Source organism: Chiloscyllium plagiosum, unplaced genomic scaffold (genome assembly GCF_037043375.1).
Source record: "Chiloscyllium plagiosum isolate Xiang-an unplaced genomic scaffold, Cpla_swu_hap1 HiC_scaffold_33, whole genome shotgun sequence".
Taxonomy (NCBI): Eukaryota; Metazoa; Chordata; class Chondrichthyes; order Orectolobiformes; family Hemiscylliidae; genus Chiloscyllium; species Chiloscyllium plagiosum.
In genome coordinates this window covers 31,857,345-31,866,298 of record NW_028270171.1, presented here as the reverse complement: position 1 = coordinate 31,866,298, position 8,954 = coordinate 31,857,345, and the positions used below count along the sequence as shown (strand labels likewise).

The following is an 8,954-nucleotide window of genomic DNA, read 5'->3' as shown; positions in this document are numbered from 1 at the left end:
ACGCCAATTCCACATAATTCACTGCACTCCAGCCAAGTGCAAATGGATTATAGTGAGCAGCATGTGATACAACTGGGAATTTACAGAATGTTTTGCAAGGTAAATACACTTGATAATACAGACTTCACTCACTACAGATTCAACAAGCGTTAGCTTAAGAGTTCAAAGGTACTCTGTATGGAATAATTGTTTGCAATGAAAAGGGATAATAAGAGAGTATGCTGCGATATAAGTCATGTTAGTTTCTTTAATTTTGAATTTTTAAACATTTTAGCAAACAGGCTGAATGGATATTTCACACCATTCTTTATCTCCTCTCTGATTTTACTCTGGGTCCCTGCATAAATAAATGGATTGATGCAGGAGTTCAATAACTGAAGCATGTATCCACTTTGTTGCACAATAAATATCGGTTTGCCGCTATCAGACCCAGAGGAATAAGGAATATTCGCAATTCGGACGTAAAAGATTGTAACAAAATATAACAAATACAATAGGATGAATGTTCCTGAGATGCCAAAGAGTAAAGCAATGGACTTTCTTCGCTTCTCCATCTCGGGGTCACTCTGAGTCTCTCCATTGCCCTGAGTCTGGAGTCTCCTACGGGCTCGATTGGCGGCAAACATCTTCCTGACAGTCAAAACATTGAGCAGTAATATCAGCATGAAAGGAAGAAACGGAGTCAAAATGGAACGAATCCAGTCATATACAGCCCACGCCAGTGCAGTATAATATTCTGGTTTTAGGCCGCAGAACTATGGCATTTTGTCAATTGTGTATATAGGTGTATAATAAAAATACGTTGATATATTTTTCATGAAGGACACTGCACACACCGATCCTATGACCCATGACGCCACCTTCTTCATGCAATATTTTACTTTCAGCTTTTGACAACATATGGCCACAAATCGATCAAAGGTGAAAGTGACCGTTAACCAGACAGAACTGTCAATGGCTGCAAAACTTAATGCATTGCGAACACTGCATACAGGTGTGATAGACAGGAAACTGAATTGGAAGTAAATCACAGCAATACGGTTTAATATTACAACCGTGACCACGACCAGAAGATCTGTCGCTGCTATAGAGACAAGATAATATATGATATTTGTGGAGAGACCGCATCTTCTTCGAGGTAAGATCACAATCACTGCCAGGTTAGCTACAATAGAAACAGATGGAGAGAACATAACAGGGATTAGATGGTTGTGATTTTGACTTTGAAAAACAATCACCTATTCCCAGGATTTTGTAGAAAATTAAAAACATTTAACTTAAACGGCTGTTTTTAGAAATTATTTACATATGAGCAATTGTAAGGTATCCTTATCCAGATTTATAATACAACATTTTGAAAGAATAAAAAGCAGTGAAGTATTCTGAAGAAACTTTATGGAAAATTGAGACACAGAAACAAACAACATTTCATTAACAAGAAATATCGAAAATACTGGAACAAGGTAACAGGAAACAAGGGAACATAGGTTTGGAAATGAAGTATGAGATTACACTTCACAGACTGTATAATGGTGTCCTTTTAATTAACTATTTTGTCTTGAAAACATTTCCATTCATCTTGCTGATAAATATCTCAAAACAAATGAAAGTGAATTAGCATTCTTCTGATTTTGTGGAGGACATTTGCACAGGATGCAATGGAAAATTTGCTCCCATCATTGGTTATGACTTGACAGCTTCTACTACTGAATTAACCATAACATGGGCGGAAGTGGGTACTGCATATGCTGGAGATTAGAGTCAAGATTAGAGTGGAGCTGGAAAAGCACAGCAGGTCATGCAGCATCCGAGGAGCAAGAAAATCGATGTTTTGGTCAGAGGTCCTTCATCAGGAATGAGGCTGGAAGCCTCGGAGGTTGAGAGATAAATGGGAGGGGGTGGGGCTGGGGGCAAGGTAGCTAAGAGTGCAATAGGTGGAGGGAGGTGGAGGTAAAGAGAGGTCAGAGAGGAGGGTGGAGTGGAGAGGTGAGAAGGAAGATTGACAGGTGGGACTGGTCATGAGGATGGTGCTGAGCTGGAAGGTTGGAACTGGGGTAAAGTGGGGGAGGGGAAATGAGGAAACTGGTGAAGTCCACATTAATTCCATGGGGTTGGTGCAGTGGTAGTTTGGTGCACTGACCTCTACGTCACTGAAGCCTGGCACCAACTCAAAGACACCTCCTCCTAGTGTCCCCCCCTCCCCCCCCCCCCCCCCCCCCCATCAGCAAACCATCATCTCCCAGACCATACACAACCTCATCACCTCAGGGGATCTCCCACCCACAGCTTTCAACTTCATAGTTCAGGAACCCCGCACCACCCAATTCTATCTCCTACCTAAGATCCACAACCTAACTACCCCGAGTGACCCATTGTCTCTGCCTGCTCCTGCCCCACTGAATTCATCTCCACCTCCCTCGATACTTTCCTATCCCCCGATCCAGGAGCTCCCCACTTACATTCGGGACACATACCCATGCCCTCCACCTCCTCCAAGACTTCCGTTTCCGCAGCACCCTTAGCCTCATCTTCATCATGGACAGCCAGTCCCTATACACTTCCATCCACCATGACCAGGGCCTGCAAGCCCTCTGCTTCTTCCTCTCCCAACGTCCCCACCAATACCCTTCCATTGACACTCTTACTTGTTTGGCTGAACTGGTCTTCACCCTTAACAATTTCTCCTTCGAATCTTCCCACTTCCTCCAGATGAAAGGTCACCAGCATGGGCCCCATCTATGCCTGTCTCTTTGTCAGTTACATAGAACAGTCCATCTTCTGTAGTTACACCAGCACCACTCCCCACCTTTTTCTCCATTACATTCATGACTGCATTGGTGACACCTTGTGCTCCTGCAAGGAGGTTGAACAGTTCACCAACTTCACCAACAACTTCCACCACGATCTTAAATTCATCTGAACCATCTCTAACACCTCCCTCCCCTTCCTGGACCTCTCCATCTCCATCAATGATGACCAACTCAACACTGACATTTTTTACAAACCCACTGACTCCCACACCTACCTGAATTACACTTCCTCCCACCTTACCGCCTGCAAAAATGCTATCTGTATTCCCAATTCCTCTGCCTCCACCACATCGGCTCCCAGGAGGACCAGTTCCACCACAGAACACACCAGATGGCCTCCATCTTTAAAGACTACAATTTCCCCTCCCATGTGGTTGAAGATGCCGTCCAACGCATCTCATCCACGTCCTGCACATCCACCCTCAAACTCTACCCCTCCAACTGCAACAATGACAGAACGCTTCCAGTGCTCACCTTCCACATCCCCAATCTCCGCATAAATTGCATCATCCACCGACATTTTGGCCACCTTCAAACAGACCCCATCATCAGGGATCTAATGCCCTCCTTATCCCTATCCACTTTCTGTAAAGACCGTTCCCTCCACAACTAACTGGTCAGGTCAATGCCCTCCCCCCCACCCCCAAACAACCCACCCTTCCCTCCTGGCACCTTCCCCTGCCACTGCAGGAATTGCAAAACCTGTGCCCACACCTCACTCACCACCTCCGTCTAAGGCCCCAAAGGAGCCTTCCACACCCATCAAAGTTTCACCTGCACTTCCACACATGTATCCGTTGCTCCTGATGCAGTCTCCCCTACATTGGGGAGATTGGACGCCTCCTCGCAGACCGCTTCAGAGAACAGTTCCGGGACACCCGCACCCATCAACCCCACCACCCCGTGGCTGAACATTCAACTCCCCATCCCACTTTGTGAGGACATGCAGGCCCTGGGCTTCCTCCATCGGCAGTCCCCCACCACCCAACGCCTGGAGGAAGTTCATCTCAATCTCCGCCTCGGGACACTCCAATCCCATGGCATCAATGTGAATTTCACCAGTTTCCTCATTTCCCCTCCCCCCACATTACCCCAGTTCCAAACTTACAGCTCAGCACCATCCTCTTGACCGGTCTCACCTGTCAATCTGCCTTCCCACCTATGGGCTCCACCCTCCTCTCAACCTATCACCTTTACCTCCACCTCCATCCACCTATTGCACTCTCAGCTAAGTTCTCAACGACCTCACCCCCTTCCATTTATCTCTCCACCAGGAGGCTCCCAGCCTCATTCCTGATGAAGGGCTTTTGCCCGAAACATCGATTTTCCTGCTCCTCGGATGCTGCCTGACCTGCTATGCTTTTCCAGCGACACTTTAATCTTAACCATGACATATCTTCGGCCATGCTGGGAGCCATTGAGTTGCATCAGGTTATGAGAATACACTGAAAGAAGTTGGGATTATTTTGCTTGGACAGAAGAATGTCAAGAGGAGATTTGGTTGCAGTTTCAAAATCATGAATAGATTGAATAGAGTGTCTAGGGAGACGTTGTTCCCGCTCATAAAGTAAAAGGAACGAGAGACCAGAAATTTAAAATGATGGGCAAAAAAAAAGGAATGAGTTGAAATGTAAGGATATGGAATGAATTTCCATGAAAGGTGAAAAAGGCAGATGATTTTTTCCATTCAAGACAGCTCTGAATACGGATAGAAGTGACAGGCGAGGGTATGGATAAAAAGACGGAGATTGACGCTCGGCGACCTTGCTTGTTTGATTTGCCAGTGGGGGCTTAGCGGGTCGAATGGTCCCTTTCCACATCATAGCGATTCTGTACTGTTAAGATTCCGTCAAGTTTTGAATACCTAACATTGTCCTTCAAAGAAGTAATTTCACGAAATTCATCCCAAAAGTTATTCAAGGATACATATTGTCCAATTAACGAATCATTTGAAAAAAATGTTCTCTGACTGTCAAAAGCAACTACATGTCCAACCTGAATGCAATATCACATTTCAGCCGCAGTGAAAATTACATAATGAAATTTCACCCACATTCAGCAAAAACAGTATCTGTCTACAATTCAACGACAATCACAACAAATTTAATTCCTGGCATTTCACCGAAAACAACTTTACCAATAACGTAAATGCAGTTGCAATTACTCTGTGATGTAGCCCTCAAATTCAACCACACTGACAGAATTAATCTTACACTAGAATTACGCCTATATCATCAGATGTCATTACAAATTGGGAAATTGCAATCAAAGCAATAAATGTAATCTGACACAAGACGACCGTATACCTTTACTGGTGACAAATTGTACAGACAATATGAAGAAATTGTGCAATGAACGTGGTGAAGGGAAATTGCTCACATTTATCCCTGATGTCAGTCTCCTGGTAGTTAATTCGGGAGGTTTAATCTTATCGGGCATTGAGGTTATTCTCAGAAACAAAGCTGTGAGCTAATGCTCACCTGTTGTTTATCTTTTGAAGGAATAACCTTTTCTCATGTGCTGTGTGTTCCGAAGGTAAGCAAATGTGGATCACAGAGTTATCCTGACAAGAGTTATGTTTAAGAACCAACAGCAGCCTGCATAATACCACTTAGTGAGATGTAGGAGCGTGTGTTCCTGACCACGCATGATGAAACAAGATCATGTTCTCATTTCTGATAGTCTGTATTAAACGTGCTCACCAAACAGCAAATGATTCGAAATTGTCCAATATATTTGCTGTCGATAGTGTTTAATGTGCAGAGTTCCAGTTCAGTGCTGTATATTTTCTGTGCACGTTGGAACAAGCAACAAGACAAGGGAATACTCAATCAATGGCAACAACTTAGTTCAGAGGGGAAAAAAAGATATTTGGTTTCTTGTCCATGTTCCCTGAACGTGGAAGGGCTGTTTAAGAGGGTTGTTGACATGGCATATGAAATGCTTAACTTTGTCAGTGGTCAACAGATTGTAAACGCATGGGGATAATGTGGAGCAGTACATAACTTTGGTTATAGCAAACTGTAGCACTGAATAGCCTTTCAACATAAAACACAGCAAACCGTGTTTTACATCTTTCATACATCAGCACCATTCACAGAATAAAATTAAAAAATGATAACTTAAAGAGAGTCCAACATTTCCTTCTCAACTGCGACAGCATGTCATTACCAAAGTCTTGTTCGCGACTTCTCAGCCCATGCTATACCACCAGAGTGCCCTGTCCTTGCTCCCCAACCTACACCATGCTGTGAGAGAGTGTCCCACTCTGGGGTTCCCAGCCTACACCATGCTGTGAGAGAGTGTCCCACTCTGGGGTTCCCAGCCTACACCATGCTGTGAGAGAGTGTCCCACTCTGGGGTTCCCAGCCTACACCATGCTGTGAGAGAGTGTCCGACTCTAGGGTTCCCAGCCTACACCATGCTGTGAGAGAGTGTCCCACTCCGGGGTTCCCAGCCTACACCATGCTGTGAGAGAGTGTCCCACTCCGGGGTTCCCAGCCGACACCATGCTGTGAGAGAGTGTCCCACTCTAGGGTTCCCAGCCTACACCATGCTGTGAGAGAGTGTCCCACTCCGGGGTTCCCAGCCTACACCATGCTGTGAGAGAGTGTCCCACTCCGGGGTTCCCAGCCTACACCATGCTGTGAGAGAGTGTCCCACTCCGGGGTTCCCAGCCTACACCATGCTGTGAGAGAGTGTCCCACTCTGGGGTTCCCAGCCTACACCATGCTGTGAGAGAGTGTCCCACTCCGGAGTTCCCAGCCTACACCATGCTGTGAGAGAGTGTCCCACTCTGGAGTTCCCAGCCGACACCATGCTGTGAGAGTGTCCCACTCCAGGCTTCCCAGCCTATACCATGCTGTGAGAGAGTGTCCCACTCCAGACTTCCCAGCCTACACCATGCTGTGAGAGAGTGTCCCACTTCGAGGTTCCCAGTCTACACCATGCGTGTGAGAGAGTGTCCCACTCCATGCTTCCCAGCCTACACCATGCTGCGAGAGAATGTCCTGCTCCAGGGTTCCCAGTCCACACCATGCTTTGAGAGTGTCCTCCTCCGGGGTTCCCAGCCTATGCCATGCCCTCGAGAGATTGTCCAGCTTACTCTGTGCAGCATTTTAGTGAGAGAGGGTTGTGCTGGAGGGGGTGCAAAGGAGATTCAGAAGGACTTTGCCACTGATCAATTATTTCAGCTGTGAAGAGGGGCTGGATAATCTCGAGTTGTTTTTTTTTGGAGCAGAAAATTTTGAGGGAAACCCTGATAGAGTAATTGAGCTGTAGATTACTGCTTAGCTGTATAGCCCCTCTTACAGATTAGCTGTAAGAGGGGCTGTAGATCTCATGTGGCTGAATGGTCCTACTGTGGGTGGTCATATATTTGTGGTGGCCCAGACTCGATGGGTTAAAGTACTTTGTCTATACCAAGTGATTCTGTGAACCTGATAAAAGCTTATAAGGAACATGGACAGGGTAAATAGAATGTAGCTGTGATTCTTAATTGAAGACGAACAATTAAGTGAAGTTGAAACTGAATGGCAATAGCTTTAGAGGGGATTTTAAATGCCACAGTACAATGGGCATCTGGAACTACTGCCAAGGAGGAGAGCTGAGTCAGGAAACCTCACAATCTTTAAAACATACTTCAATCAGTACATCTCATGTCTTTTAAGGCTTTGACATCAGTGCAGGAAGTAGGTCAGGTATCGGTCAAGCATATTTTGGCAGTACGTACACAATGGGCTGAAGAGCCTCTTGTTATGGATCAGGCCAGACATCCTTAAAATATTTTATGCAGATCATTCTAATTTTTTCTCCTTTTACAGGAAGGTGTGATGTGGGTATTTCAGGAGTGATGTAGCTGGTCAAACTACTTATAGACAATAGACAATAGACAATAGGTGCAGGAGTAGGCCATTCTGCCCTTCGAGCCTGCACCACTATTCAATATGATCATTGCTGATCATCCTTAATCAATATCCTGTTCCTGCCTTATCTCCATAACCCTTGATTCCATGATCCTTGAGAGCTCTATCCAACTCTTTCTTAAATGAATCCAGAGACTGGGCCTCCATTGCCTTCTGGGGCAGAGCATTCCACACAGCCACCACTCTCTGGGTGAAGAGGTTTCTCCTCATCTCTGCCCATATTTTTAAGCTGTGTCCTCTGTTTCGGCACTCACCCATCAATGGAAACATATTTCCTGCCTCCAGAGTATCCAATCCTTTGATAATCTTATATGTCTCAATCAGATCCCCTCTCAGTCTTCTAAACACAAGGGTATACAAGCCCAGTTGCTCCAGTCTTTCAGCGTAAGGTAGTCCCATCATTCCAGGAATTGACCTTGTGAATCTACGCTGCACTCCCTCAATAGCCAGAATGTCTTTCCTTAAATTTGGAGATCAAAACTGCATACTATACTCCAGGTGTGGTCTCACCAGGGCCCTGTACAGCTGCAGAAGAACCTCTTTGCTTCTATAATCAATCCCTCTTGTTATGAAGGCCAGCATGCTATTAGCCTTCTTCACTACCTGCTGTACCTGCGTGCTTACCTTCATTGACTGGTGTACAAGAACACCTAGATCTCTTTGTACTGCCCCTTTACCTAACTTGACTCCATTTAGGTAGTAGATGGAAATGTGTTGCTGGAGAAGCGCAGCAGGTCAGGCAGCATCTAGGGAACAGGAGAATCGACGTTTCGGGCATTAGCCCTTCTTCAGGAATGAGGAAAGTTTGTCCAGCAGGCTAAGATAAAAGATAGGGAGGAGGGACTTGGGGGAAAGGCGTCAGAAATGTGATAGGTGGAAAAAGGTCAAGGTGAGGGTGATAGGACAGATTGGGGTGGGGGCGGAGAGGTTGGGAAGAAGATTGCAGGTTAGGGAGGCGGTGCTGAATTTGATGGATTTGACTGAGACAGGCTGGGGGGAGGGGAAATGAGGAAACTGGTGAAATCCGAGTTCATCCCTTGTGGTTGGAGGGTTCCTAGCCGGAAGATGAGGCGTTCTTCCTCCAACCGTCGTTTCGCTGTGGTCTGACGATGGAGGAGTCCAAAGACCTGCATATCCTTGGTGGAGTGGGAGGGGGAATTGAAATGTTGAGCTACAGGGTGGTTGGGTTGGTAGGTCCGGGTGTCCCAGAGGTGTTCTC

At 45.9% G+C, this 8,954-nt stretch overlaps 1 pseudogene; it reads right to left on the bottom strand.

The window, feature by feature from the left end:
- Positions 1 to 233: 233 nt before the first annotated feature.
- LOC148141469 (putative G protein-coupled receptor 139) lies at positions 234 to 1,193 on the bottom strand (annotated as a pseudogene).
- Between the last annotated feature and the right edge of the window lie 7,761 nt (positions 1,194 to 8,954).